Source organism: Schistocerca gregaria, chromosome 7, assembly GCF_023897955.1.
Source record: "Schistocerca gregaria isolate iqSchGreg1 chromosome 7, iqSchGreg1.2, whole genome shotgun sequence".
Taxonomy (NCBI): domain Eukaryota; kingdom Metazoa; phylum Arthropoda; class Insecta; order Orthoptera; family Acrididae; genus Schistocerca; species Schistocerca gregaria.
This window is the reverse complement of record NC_064926.1, coordinates 342638238-342653564: the sequence shown is the minus strand read 5'-3', so window position 1 is coordinate 342653564 and position 15327 is coordinate 342638238.

Here is a 15327-nt window from a genome sequence, read left to right as displayed (position 1 = left end):
TATTTTACCAGTTCTTTTCGAAGCATAAAGTCTCTCCACAAATATCAGAGCAAAATCTCATACCGAGAACCCGATCTGGTATTCAACATTTTTCTTTAATTATGGAATATTCCATTGTCGAACCACGAAATACGTCATCAACGCTTTTCATGCACGATACCTTTTGTTTCTTCTAATTATATTCTCGACATGAAAAGCGGAGGGATGCAGAAGAATTTCATTCAGTTCAAACCCTTCTTCGTCCTCACTGAAATATAACCTCATTCCAAACGCAACTCGGTTTTTGATTTCACGTAAAAATCACTTTAAGGGAAGGGACAACATATTTAACAGATTGTTAGAAGCGGGCAAATATGCTTCTATTGAAACATGTGATCTACACCTTTCTGCGACATTTTGAAGCAGTGTCAATGGTGCGGCCTTTAAGTTGTGCTTCATGTTCATACGGGTTTGTCTAGAGGACGGATGGAAGGCGATGCTTTGTGTAATAGCTTTGGGTAAACATATGGATGGAACAGGATTGTGATGGAAAAAGTACAGTTAATGTATATTGTGGGCTCAGCTAGGAATTTACATGGTGGGAATTGAGAGGGTCGAGGGTAACGGATCAGTGACTTTCAGGTAATGGGACACATGAGGTTTTGATTCAACTACCGTAGGCAGAGAATGACAAGAAATTCGTGCATATTTTAGCATCAGTCATAACTTCTTTAAATGTATTTGAGAAATCTGACTTTCACGAAATTTGGGTAAGCAATTCGTTCATGCTTCTATTAACGACTAAACACACAATAAGACATCACAACAACAACGACTTTCCAATTATAATAAAAATATTTTGGAAATTAGAATAAAGATAGATAAGTATTGTACTCACTGACAATGAGGGATCGAAGTAAATGATCGGATTGCTAATTGTATTACAGGGATCATTAACCAGAACATCTCCAAGGCAAACAACAGTGCAGAATTACAACAACATTAAAACCAACGTGCAAACTTCATATAAATAACGCTTGCAACAAACTGGAGTTAAGATTAAGACACTAGATAATACAATCACGAACTTTTTATGTTGTTTTTTTTTATACTGCTGATTTCGCTTTCATTATTGTCACTGACAGCAGCTAAATAGCAAATAATTATCATCAGTACTGGAAGTAACTTTTATTCATTACTCTTATTTTAAAAGAATGTTCATACAGTCTATAAATTATAAAACGTTACTAATAGATTGATGACTTAGACCAGATTGTTAAAATTTAAAAAGCTGTCTCCTCGTGTATCATTTTCAAAACACACAATTCCGGAATTTATCGTGTAGAAACAGTGTAAAATAGAAAAATCTGTCATTTCTTTTATAATGCTATCTAGTTGTGCTCAGCTGATTCCAGGATGATGGAGATGGAATTAGCTCTAATTGTCTGGTAACAGTTTCTTCCGGGGAATAAGGATGGCCATTTTCGCTAAAATTTTCTAACGTTGCGACTTCGTCGACGGTAAACACAGTAGACAGCTAATATTACGTTTGCAAACTATGTTATCTCAAATCAGTACTGACGAAGGACGACAGAATCGCTTTATGCAACAACAAACGATCAAACTGAGTTCCAAATCAAACAAAAAGATGTATGCGTGAAATCAGGGTAGGGGAGGCTTAAGTGATTAGATACGAACTGCTTATCCTGCCGCTGCGCACGTAACTTATTTCTTGTAGCGAGCCAATGGACATCCCCATGGCAGGCTTCAGTCGTGACCTGTGGCAGTCTCGGTTGTAGAAAACTGAACCGCCCTCCGTACAAGTAACATGGCCGTTCCTGTCTGATGTGTCTCATTATCGCTCGAGTGACAGGATGTTAAACCGAAATACATTTCACCCTGTTTAGAGACAGTATGCAAAACTGCATAGGAAAATTGAACCCGCTTTACGTGCAACCTCTTTCGGCCTGTGAGGAAGTGGATTTCACCGTGGTACCAGGATGTAACGGCCGCCCCCGGTAGCTGAGTTGTCCGCGCGACAGAATGTCAGTCCCACGTTCCCGGGTTCGATTCCCGTATGGGTCGGAGATTTTCTCCGATCAGGGACTAGGTGTTGTGTCGTCCTAAACATCATCATTTCATCCCATCGACGCGCAAGTCGCCAAAGTGGCGTCAAATCCATCTACCCGACGGGAGGACCTAGTCAAACGACATATACATTTATCAGGATGTAACACATTCTTCTGTTTGTTTCTGACCATATTTGAGAAACATATGTGTGCTTCTGAATCTGTTTTGTAGCACAAAAGAAATCAAAATATCAACCGATAAGAAAAAGAAAGCTTTCGAACGGAGGAATCACATGTAATTTATCGGGAGACTTAAGGTGCAGTCATTGCTAATGACTGTTACGCTAAAATATGCAGGAAACTTCAGCTCACTATAATATAAAAACGTTTACAGGCTTCTGAAGAAGTAGCATTAAAAATGGCAAGGTTGGATCCATTAACGGAGAAATGGCAAAAGCAGCCAAATCGCAATTCCCCGTGCACATCGGAAGGGGACAGTTTAGTGATTCCGATATCAATCTGATGCTGTTCTCTGCTTTATGGTCAAGCGGAGATATTACGAATCTGCAAATGTTGCAATTCATGGTCGTTAGTCGAGAAACGCATTTGCCACAGAAATTATCGTTCTGATCGCAGGGAGTGTTTTGTAGGATGTTTGCGTATCCAAAAAATACACTTAGTTGACATGAGGTGAAGGCCTAAGGTATCTGAGACAGAGAACTGTCATCCGGAGATTACTGTGCCAAAGCAATGAGCGAAAATGCGACAATTTTCTAAGATTTTGGTGGGTTGATGACATACCTTTTCAAGTACATACATTTTCATAATCGATGTTACTTAGCCGCAAAGCTTGCATTAACGTGCTACATCCTCACGGTAGTACAACATGGACTATCTCAGATTTTATGCACATTTGGGATCGTCGCGCACATAACCGTTAAAAAAAAAGGTAATCTTATTAGAATATCATCTCAAGCAGCGAGTATCTTAGCAGGAAATCCTTTCCAGGTCCGCACACAGTAATTTTGCGCGTTACCTCAAAAAAATTATTTAACTAACAGCTTCTGATAAACACCTTCACTATCTGATCAGAAGTATCCCGGTACCAGCTACTGGACATTAATATGGTACGCGCGCACTCTTCCCCCCTCTATGAAAATTTGAACTATGCTGGAGACATTTTCATTGATGTGTCAGTATGTCTGTATAGGAATGCCAGCCTATTTTTCCTCAGGACCCTAAACCAGACAGTGCAGTGGTATTGGACGTTGCGGTATGCACTGAAGTCGATCTTCTAATTTATCCGAAAGATTTTCCATTGGGTTCAGATCGGGACTCTGGGTAGGACAGACAATTTCAGGAACGTTGTTGATGAAAGACCATTGCCACACAGATGCTGCCTTATGAAAGAGTGTTTGGTCATGCTTATACACTAAGCGTCTCAGACCTGTCTCTGTACCGTGCGCAGTGCACAATGCTGTAACACGTGTTCGTATGCTTCGCATTTAACGTCTACTAAATGCAGTGAGGGGAATCACACCCCAACCATTAGAAACACTCCCTTACCGTCTGCTCCGAACTTCACTTCCAATTAAAATTCTCGTGGCATTCGCCAAACCAAACTCACCCATTTTATTGCCAAAGGGTATAGATGATTCATCATTTCAAATAACTCGTTTCCAGTCATCCTATGGTGTCGCTCTTTACACCACCTCAAATTTAGCTTAGCACTGACCACAGGACTGTTGCTGTGCTATTACACCCTATTTTTTTTTTTTAAACGTCTTACCCAGAGTCATTTTGGTAGCTGGACTACTGGTAGCACTTTGCAAACTTATGAATGATTCCTTGCGCTGATTTCATTTTGACAACCAACCTCCACAGTGCTCGATAGTTCCTGTCTGTTAATACAAGAATTTTAGCTGGTCTAGGGTTCGTTATGGTTGGTCCTTCGCGTTTAAACTTCACAAAAGTGGTTCAAATGGCTCTGAGCACTATAGGACTTAACATCTGAGGTCATCAGTCCCCTAGAACTTAGAACTACTTAAATCTAACTAACCTAAGGGCATCACACACATCCATGCCCGAGGCAGGACTCGAACCTGCGACCGTAGCGGTCACGCGATTCCAGACTGTAGCTCCTAGAACCGCTCGGCCACTTCGGCCGGCTAAACTTCACAGTCATGTCACCAAAATACTTACTGTGCAGTTTGTGAAGTGTTGAAATGTCCCCGACGCGTTGCGAAAAATGAAGAAAGCCGCAGGACAGTTGCTTAATTCAGAGTCTTTTATTGGGTAACTACTGGTTCCTATTACCTGTCGCGCTGCATGCGGATATACTGTTATGGAATTTTTGTACCTTTTATTTTTTTTAACGGACCCCTTGGTACCATGACAACATTAGACTGGAGATGACCTCAGATGATTAAGTGATTTTATTTTTTACGTCGGATGATGGAACTATAACTGTTCCGAAACCAGTCGCGCATAGAATACAAAACCCTCGCATTAAGCAACTATCCTGAGGTTTTCTTCATTTTTCACAATGAACCTGTACAGCTGCGACTGCCCCGTAAGAATAACTCTTTGGGTACCTGATGCGTTTGTTACTCACGTGAAATCCAGTGATTTATCATTGTTCAAAAGTATTTTGTTCTTCTCACAGAAACATTCTGCTGTTACAGCTTTTCTGCTGACAAGACTATGTTCCCCGCCTCCTAATACACTTTCGTGTTCACCTCTGGTCACATCTAATGGTCAGTTCAGCTGCGAATGCCCCGTAAGAATAACTCTTTGGGTACCTGATGCGTTTGTTACTCACGTGAAATCCAGTGATTTATCATTGTTCAAAAGTATTTTGTTCTTCTCACAGAAACATTCTGCTGTTACAGCTTTTCTGCTGACAAGACGATGTTCCCCGCCTCCTAATACACTTTCGTGTTCACCTCTGGTCACATCTAATGGTCAGTTCAGCGTTTCATAGAGGTGCCCAGATACTTTTGATCAGCTTGCGTAAATGTCGCACGAACTCTCCTAAATACGTCGGTTAGTTATCACTCAAATAACATTTTTATTCATACAGTCGTCCAACCATACATCCTTCCTTTTGACGTTCGTTTCTGTGCACTACTACACCATCTACTGTACACAGACTAGCGCAATGCCGCGAAACGGCGTAAAGGAGGCGCTGATAAGCTCTCGAGGAAGACGGAGCTTATCGCTCCCTCCGCCTCTGGAGAGCCTTTTTCCCAGCTGTCCACGAGCCTCAGTGCCGTTTGGGATCCGCGTGCGGTGTGTGCTGGACTCACTGGGTGTGGAGTCTGTACGACCCCAAATCCACGGTTTTAGCAGTCTGCCGCCCTGGTTACCGAAGAGGCCCAAAGTGATTTTAGATTTGGTGCAGTACAGGAGAGATAGCACTCCTGCTTCAGTTTTTAATGCGATGATTTCTGATATTTTAAACTGAACACTACGACTATGTCGCTATTTTTACGGATGGATCGAAACAGGGGGATTCTGTGGTTCAAAATGTGTGTGAAATCTTATGGGACTTAACTGCTAACGTCATCAGTCCCTAAGCTTACACACTAGTTAATCTAAATTATCCTAAGGACAAACACACACACCCATGCCCGAGGGAGGACTCGAACATTCGCCGGTATCAGCCGCACAGTGCCTGGCTGCAGCTCCTGAGACCGCTCGGCTACTCGCGGGCGGCAGGGATTCTGCTGGTTGCTGTGTTGTTTTCCCGAATCGTGTCCTCACGGTCCGAGTGCCTCAAGACTATAATGTCTTTAATGCAGTATTGTATGCAGTCTTGTGGGCACTGGAGAAGATGAGACTTTCTTCAAGTGCTGGATCTCTTGTATCTTCCTATTCGGTGATTGTCCTTCACTCTCTGAATCGTTTGTACACAGAAGATAAAGCAGTGCAGACTATCCAGGATAGCTTCTTCCACCTACACTGGCTGGGAAAGGAGGTTTCTTTGTGCTGGGTACCATGGCATCTGGGAATTGTGGAAAATGAAAGGGCGGATCTAGCAGCCGAGGAGACGTAGCTGGTGAGGCTTGCGCGGCTCGAGTTCATGCAGTTTATTGCTCGTCGTCTTGTTTTTTTGGTTCTGTCGCCTCGTTTTTCATTTAATCCTATTTACTGGCGTCACTAGGTTGCTGGTTTGCATGCCTGTGAGTGGCAGCAGCAGCGCTTATTGATATGTGCACTGTCGTACCACCTCTGGAGCGACTGCTGGTATTTCCGGGTCGTCGTGTGTCTTAGAGTTCAGTCCGGGACGGAGCGTCACTTAGGTGCGGACAGCCAGTACTTGCCGACCGCTGGCCACACACACATGAACTGTCCAACGGAAGGAGATTAGAGCGGGAACGACCGCTGGCTGGTCGTTCGGTTGGTCGCCTCATTCGGCGACGTGTATGTGATCTTTTGACCTTTTTTGGGCCTCGAAAGTTGGTCATCTTGCCGGACGTGGGTTGTCGCCGATGGGCAAGAGTTACCTCTGCATGGGTGGGTCCGAGCCAGTGTGCCCGGGTCGCCGTGTCTCCGAGTTCTGAACGGACATGAAGTTGAGTCGGTTTGCAGCTGCAGTGAGCTCCGGACAGCCAAGACTCGCCCGACCGTTGGCGACACACATAACTTGAGTGGGGACGACGTTGGTTGGTCGTTCGGTCGGTCGTCTCATGGGACGACGTGTATTTGCTCGCCTACCACTTATGGAAACTCTCTGTGTGTGACTTGTCATTTCTCCTTGTTGTCCCACGGTGATTGTCGGAGCTCTTGGTGCAAGTGTTAACGTGGAACTGCGAGTAGCTTCTGTGATTTCCGCTGAGCAGATGAATGCTGTCTGCGTACTGGAGTAGCCAGTCGGTCGGTTGCGACAGAGGGGATCTTCACCTCAGCTGATATTTTTGGCTGTCGTGCAGCTGGTCAGGTGGAAGGGAATTGATTAGGTTGTTGGTTGATTCGTCAGTCGTCGCTAGGTCGTGCTGCCACCCGATTATTTAGTGTTACGCCTGGCTGCCTGTCTCACCTAAACTGTTGTTGGAGTCTCCTCCCCAGGCCGACCCTTGGAACACTTCTGAACACCACTGTTCTGTTGTTTGTGATTGTGATTTTCGTTTGTCGCAAGCTCTGTGCCAGGCCTTCAGCCGTGTATTAATTTTGTCTGTTCTGTGTTCAGTATATGGCATTCAGCCGAATCTTATGTGAAGTATTTTAAAAGTAGGCCTTCAGCCGTGTTTTATTTAAAATTCTTGTTTGCTCTGTATTTAGGCCTTCAGCCGCGTTTGTTTTAAAATTTGTGGCTTTCAGTCGTAATGTGTAAATTCCTGCTTCCCATTAATTGTCTTGAATTCTTAAAATGGTCTTCAGCCGTACTGTGCAAATGCATATCTTGAGGTTGTTTTTATGAGTTTGAATAATTGTCTGGGACTTCAGCCGTTAAGATATTTCAAGCTCTCTTACTATATTTTTCAGTTGTATTGTGTAAATGCCTGTCTTTAAAGGCTGCTTTTTATTATGCTGAAATGTTATTGGGCTTACAGCCGAGGAATTAATTCAAATTTTCCTTAGTATGGCTTTTAGCCGAAATTGGTAAATGATTGCCTTTTAAAGAATTTCCTTTGTTGATCTGAAATATTATTCGGGCCTTTAGCCGAGAAGATATTTTAATTTGACTTAAGTAAGGCCTTCAGCCGTTTATCTAAATTTTTGCCTTTTAAAAGGAATTCTTAACCCTTATCATTGACAACATACTTCGCCCCTCAGCCATGAATTGATCCTTGTTGTTTTAAAGAGAAAACTGTGCATTGTGTTTTCGAGGGATAAAGTTCTGTATTCTTGTGTAACACAGTAACTAGTTTTGGCCCCTTTCCACAACCTGATCCGCTCTCTCCTGCGAAACCGGATTCCACCTTGATCCCTACGTATTTCAGCGTGCCATTCACCTGCGTGCTTTGACTTGGCTTTTGAACTCCTAAGTCTTGTGTCGGTGGGAGGACGAGTCGCTGGAAGTAATCGGCAATAAGCTCCGTGTCGTAAAACTCACAACTAGGCCTCGGCGTACCTCCTCCCAGCCACGTCGACGGCACGAGGACCAACACTCGCCTTCGCATAGGCCACAGTCCTATGACGCATGCCTTCTTGTTTTGGAAAGAGGACATTACAAGGTGTGGAACTTGTGGTGTATAGATCACTGTGCGCCTAATTTTATTAGACTACATTTTATTTTCTGACCAGCCTGACGCTGCTGATTTGCCGCCGGATCTGCAGTCTATTTTGGGTAATCATAAAACGAATGTGGTTGTAGTTTTAAAGTTCTGTCAATTCAGAATGAGATTTTCACTCTACAGCGGAGTGTGCGCTGATATGAAACTTCTTGGCAGATTAAAACTGTGTGCCGGACTGAGACTCGAACTCGCGACCTTTGCCTTTCGCGGGCAAGTGCTCTACCAGCTGAGCTACCCCAAGGCGTGAGTCGGGCTTGGGTAGGTCATATGGTAGAGCACTTGCCCGCGAAAGGCAAAGGTCCCGAGTTCGAGTCTCGGTCCGGCACACCGTTTTAATCGGCCAGGAAGTTTCGTTTTGTCAATTGCCCAACGTTTTTACCAAGATTTTAGGGAGACGGTTTTAATATGTTCACTGGTGACTGACTCGCCCATGTTTTACGTAAGTGGTTGGGTAGTAAAATTTCCTGTGCGTTCCTTATAGCTCCTTTGTCGTTTTGCTTGTGTTTTAGTCTCCTGTATAGCATCTTTTATTCTTTCCCGTTGTCTTAACGTGCATGGTTACTTTTTACTGCTTTTCTCTGCATTCGTTACTTTACTGATAACCTCGCCATTGAGTGCCTGTAAGCGCACACTCTCCCTGTCAACGCTGACTTAACCAGCCGCCCATTGCTGTCGGCCCCAGATCGGTCGCAGACTTCGAGAGCATCAGTACTGAGTAATATGAGGACGATACTCATCCTGCGTTCTGCGATGAGTAATAGTGTGTAAAAATAATTTCATTGAGGAGGCACAGGCAGCACAGCGAGCCACCTCATAACGAGAAGTTACATTTATTTCCTTTTTAGTAGCCGGCCCTTGTGGCCGAGCGGCTCTAGGCGCTTCAGTCTGGAACCGTGCTACCGCTACGGTCGCAGGTTCGAATCTGGCTAGGGCATGGATGTGTGTGGTGTCCTAAGGTTAGTTAGGTTTAAGTAGTTCTACGTTCTAAGGGACTGATGACCTGAGCAGTTAAGTCCCATAGTGCTCAGAGCCTTTTGAACCAACCTCTTTAGTAGTAAAGTGTTGTGTACAGAACAGTTTGGATTCCTACCAGCAGCCATCGCAACTTCTCTCCTTCCTTGTTTGTGTCGGTGCTGACTCCCACAGTAGCCGACACAACAGTTTCTGCGCCAGGTTTTCTATTCATTTTGCCGTATACAAAGTATGTACCGTAAACACGGACACACAGTGTATTATGAAACCGTTTGTCTCAGGAGCAGTACTGCAATTACAATCAGTCTTAAGAGTAAATTTCGAGAGAGATACACGTTATTAGTTTGGTATGGTTGGAAGATCGTCTTACAACACTGATGTCGATAACGCCCATCTGTAACATAGAGTAATGTCTCGCTGCTATCTGGAACGACGAATGGGGGGCGCTCCTGGGGACACGCCTTCTCTGTCAGCACCGCACTGGCATCGCACTGAGATCAATATAGAACCAAGCTCTGGCCCAATTTGCGACCTCTTATGAAGCAATCAACATAGTTTCATTAGGACACCAATGTTATTCAAGTCTGTACATTTATAAATGTTGAATTCGTACTGCAAAAGAAGAGTGTAAAATTGTGTGCATGATATGGTGTTTTACTGTTAAAACACGGTTGTAAGTATTCGGCTCATACCTGTGGCAGCGGAATGTGTAAAGTTCAGGAAATCTTTTATCAGTCTTGCAATAAGGTGAATTTATGTTTCATGTGTTGTAATCCGATCAGTCATAGGCCCACAGTTACCACAAGACGATTGCAGTTTCGGCAAGCCATAACAAGGATCTAAAAATACTTCATGCACTCTCACGTGGGCAGCAAGTAAATTAGCGGGAATAAGATTACGAGAGGGTGAAAGGTGAGTTGCAAATCACATCGATAACCCACCATTTTCACCGGACGACTTTACTATTAAAAAGAAAAAACTATGTTTCTGTCTTCGAGAGTCGCGCCATCAGTCCCAGGAAAGTATTACGATTTAAGGTTTTTGCGGCTGAATATTTCTTTACTGAGTTGATATTTGACTTCTTGTAAGCAGAGTGTATTATGTGGACATAGGAGACGTAGCACAGTGCTTTTCTTCCACAAAAACTAGCAGAGAGAAAGTTCAGAGACAGCCGTTTCGGATGACCGTATTTCACACATTGCAAGCGTATTTCGCGCTCATTGCAGTCACTTCTTTTGATCAGTCACGTGTGGCCTGTTTCTGCTAGCCCAAGGGATCGTTGCCGTAACACAGCATTTGCAGGACTGAGGTTTGAGAGAGATAAGGGATTTGATCAGTTGAACCAAGGGCAATGCATCACAAGATGTTATGTCCCTGGTTTCACCACATCTGCTCTCTTCTACTTCGTGTGTGTTCGTCGACCGGGGCAGACCGTCTTCTGTTTTGTTACTCTACGTCTACATACACTTCCCCGAAGCCACCGTATGGAGTATGGCAGAGGTTACTGCTATATGCCATTGCTAGTCATTTCCTTTCCTATTATACTCAGAGCCTTGCATTCAGGTTCAGTTAATTGGGAACTATTTCTTACGGTTTTCGTGAGTGTTTATGTGCAAATCTCACGTGCAGACTATCGTCTCTTTCTTCACATTTGTTTGATTCAGAACAGGTTGTGATCTTCGGCAAAATTTGGCAGCTTCAGCACTGGAAGGTTTTGTGATTTCTTTCTTGCATTTAAATCTTGTGGATTCATTAAGGTTTACCTTTCTCTAATATTAGCAACTCCAAGTAGGTGTATTCACATCCCTAATGGAATTCTCTACTGACGTTGTGTAATATCCTTCTTACTTAGCTCGTACTTATATTCATCATTTCCTTGCACTCTTGTTCCGCCGGCCGGTGTGGTCGTGCAGTTCTAGGCGCTTCAGTCTGGAACCGAGTGACCGCAGGTTCGAATCCTGCCTCTGGCGTGGATGTGTGTGATGTCCGTAGGTTAGTTAGGTTTGAGTAGTTCTAAGTTGTAGGGGACTGATGGCCACAGATGTTAATTCCCATAGTGCTCAGCGCCATTTGAACCAACTCTTGTTCCTTGTTAAGTTTTTATACGATAGATGGCTTTCAGCAAACAAGTCAACACTGATGCCGCTTTTACGATGTATTACAGAGTTGGTGCTACGCGATCGCTAAGCACTTCACCACATAGCCTAAATGATATTGGTTACCAGGCAAAGAAGGTAACAGTTGGCAAAGACCTTTATCCCTGCACGAACGGGACCTGTAAGGTGCAACGCATAAACTAGCGTGTGTTCTGTGTGCAATTACGTTACTCCTGGGTATCCTACATTCCCACTTACATGAAATCCCTTCCGCCCATCGTAAAGAATAAGGTTATTCAAAGAAAAACATTTTATGGGCGTAAAATTCTGGGCATAAAATATGTTCATCACTTTGCATGAACACTTTCAAGTCCATAAGTTAAGTGAGCTCTTCCTTTAATACAAAAAGATATCAACATATTTACAATAAAAATTCGAATCGGCAATTCTGGAGTGAGCGGCAAGGTCACTGCTAATCAATTTAACAGATATTCGGAAAGGTACCGGATTGTTATAATTAAATTGTACCTACTCACAGAGATCCAGTGGACTGTAATTATCGCGTGGTAGTAAAACTTGGTAGGTATTATAGTGCTTTTATTCGGAATCGATTTACACGGAAAAAAATTTTGTCCCCATTCTGGCCACCAGGTGCAAATATGGTAAATTGAATCTGGGGACGACGTATGCAATGTTTCCATACTAAATAGTTTAGGAATGGGACCCGAGCAGAAAACGTCAAACAAGGGAATTGTCATAAATCGCCGTTTACACATTTTGTTCAGTATGAACACCGGTTACGTCGACGATATGCTGTACAGCACCAGTTTAGCAAAAAATGTTGAAATGCGTGTGAAATCTTTTGGGACTTAACTCCTATGTTCATCAGTCCCGAAGCCTACACACTACTTAACATAAATTATCCTAAGGACAAATACACACAACCATGCACCTGGTGGCTAAAATTGCAACTATTTTTTTCCTACGTAAATCGTTTCCACATTAACTCATTAGAATATCTGCCAAATTTATCGGTCATACGATAATTACAGTCCACACTGGACCTCTGTGATTAGTTGCACTTTAATTATAACCAGCCGGTAGCTTTCTAGAACAGAGTCGAGCGACTTAACTTATTTCCACCACATGCGACGTAACTTATTTCCGCCACACAACCTGCATATATATCCTATAGCGAATGCACGTGAGTTTTCCCACTTCTCAGGTTTAATCATTCGCAGGATGGGCCTACTCTTCCTGTTGGAGAACGACGCCCTGAACAAAAAATTCCCAGTACCAGCCCACGTAGGTTACTAGAAGAAAACGGCCAAAACAACAGGTAGCGTCGCGTCCTTTCACAATTAACACCGTGTTCCCAGCGCTGTAAAAACTGCGCCACACCGTCAGAATAGAGAAAAGTGAGGATCCGTCGCGTGTCGTGAGATGCCCATCACGTGGTCACAGAATGGTGGTGGTCCCTGTTCCCTACACCTGCGTGACAGGACTTCCAGGCTACCAGAAGCAGGCAGGAGAGGGAACACGTGTTGTGATGCAGCGCAATGGTCCTGCTTCCTGGGTCCCGGGCGGCAAAGAGGCGCGTGGCATAGCGATGATTACCCAATCCGTTCACACGCTTGTATGACGCAGTTCGTACGTGGATAGAACAGAAATAGTTAGTAAAAACCAGAATGAACAGAAAGATATCATTAATCGGAGCGAAGCACGTCTTTATTAACTACTCTCAATGTTGTATGCATCTTCTAATTTTTGGATATTTGGTATACGTAATATTTGTATATTATTTCACAGAATGAAAAAGCGAAACACTGTGAAATTTAAAATGTGGCACTCAATATGTTAAGCATTTATACTGCATACATCCTTGTCAACACGTGTCCCTTGACACGAAGGTAGCGGTTTCGAATTATATTGGTAGAAAAAAATCTGTTACAGTTTAGACAGTAAGGAAAGAAAGGTGAATGCTTTAACTTCCAACCGAGAGTGTTCAGTTAAATCTTTAGTAACGTTAAGTTAGGTTTAGGCGGCTCTCTTATTTTGTTAGACAGCTGCCAACAACCTGCTGTGGTCGCGGTCTTCAGAGGGAAGAATGGTTTGTTGCAGTTCTCCACGGTAGTCTGTCCCGTGCAAGCCTCTTCATCTTTGCATAACTACATCGACTGGAATATGTTGCTGCAGTTGCGCCCTGCTCTCTCTCTGTAATTATTACCTTCCTCCATATCTATCTCCATCACCGAATTGAACATCCCTTTATATCTCAGGATAAGTCATGTATCTTACCATTCGATCCTTTCTTTTAGTTAAGTTGCGCCATAAATTTATTTTCTACTCACTTCGATACAGTTAGTTATCCTAACAACTCTTCTAATCTTCAGCAATCTTTTGCAGCACCAAATTTCAAAAGTTTCTGTTCTCATCATATTTGAACTGTTAACCACCCACGTTTCATTTCCTCACAACTTTACAGTCCAGGCAAATATCTTTAGAAAACACATCCTCACATTTAAATTTATGTTTGATGTTAACAAATTCCTGGTTTTGAGAATTGTTTTTCTCGATATTGTCAGTCTGCAAATTACATCCACTCTACCTCGTCTATTGCCACTTATTTTGCTGCTATAACAGCGAAAGGAATTTACCACTGTTGCTGTCTAATCGCCTAGTCTAATGTTCTTATCACCAGGTGATTTAAATAGACTACATTCCATCACCCATTTTATACGTTTCTTCATGTTCATGTTTTATCGAAAAGAACTCCATCATCATTTAACCATGCAGCAGAGTTGCATGCCCTCGGGAAAAATTACGGCCTTAGTTTCCCCTTGCTTTTGGCTGTTCGCAGTATCTGCACGGCAAAGCGTTTTTGGTTGATGTTACAAGGTCAGATCATTCAGTCATCAAGACTGATTCCCTTGCAAGTATCGAAAAGCTGCTGCCCCTTTTCGTGAACCACATGTTTGTCTGGCCTCTCTACAGGTATCCCTCCACTGTAGTAGCACCTAATGTGAGTCTATCTGTATAGCTGAGGCACGCAAGCCACCCTACCGACAGCATGTAGCAGGGATGTAGTACAGGGAGTGAAAGCTTATTTAGAAAGTTATACAGAAACCAGACGGCACTAATAAGAGTCTAAAGCATGAAAGGGAAGCAGTAGCCGATCCCAGATGTTACTCAATCTGTGAATTGAACAAACATTAAAGGAAACTAAAGAAAAATTTGCAAAATGTGGAGTAGTAATTAAAGCTAAGAGAGAAGAAATATAAACTTTGAAGTGCATCTTCTTATTTTCGCGGCGCAAATACTGATCCATAAAATTTCGGGCGTGCAGCAGCATAAATTTGCTGCGGCTGCGGCTGCATGCCCAAAATTTTATGGATCAAAAACTTTGAAGTTTGCCGATGACATTGTAACTCTGTCGAGACAGAAAAGGACTTGTAATAACAGCTGAAAGAAATGGACAGTGTCTTGGAAGGAGGATATAGGATGAACATCCACAAAAGCAAAACAAAGGTAACTGAATGTAGTCGAATTAAACCAGGTCACACTCAGGGAATTAGATTAGAAAACGAGACGCTCAGAGTAGTAAATGGGCTTTGTTATTTTGGCAGCAAATTGCCTGAGGATGGCCGAAGTAGGAGGATGTAAAAGGTAGATTGGTACAGGCTCAAAAATGGTTTAAATGGCTGTGAGCACTATGGGACTTAACATTTATGGTCATCAGTCCCCTAGAACTTAGAACTACTTAAACCTAACTAACCTAAGGACATAACACAACACCCAGCCATCACGAGGCAGAGAAAATCCCTGACCCCGCCGGAATCGAACCCGGGAACCCGGGCGTGGGAAGCGAGAACGCTAGCGCACGACCACGGGATGCGGGCTGGCACAGGCAAGAAAAGATTTTCTGAAGAAGAGAAATTAATTAACATTAAATATAGATTTAAGTGTTAGGTA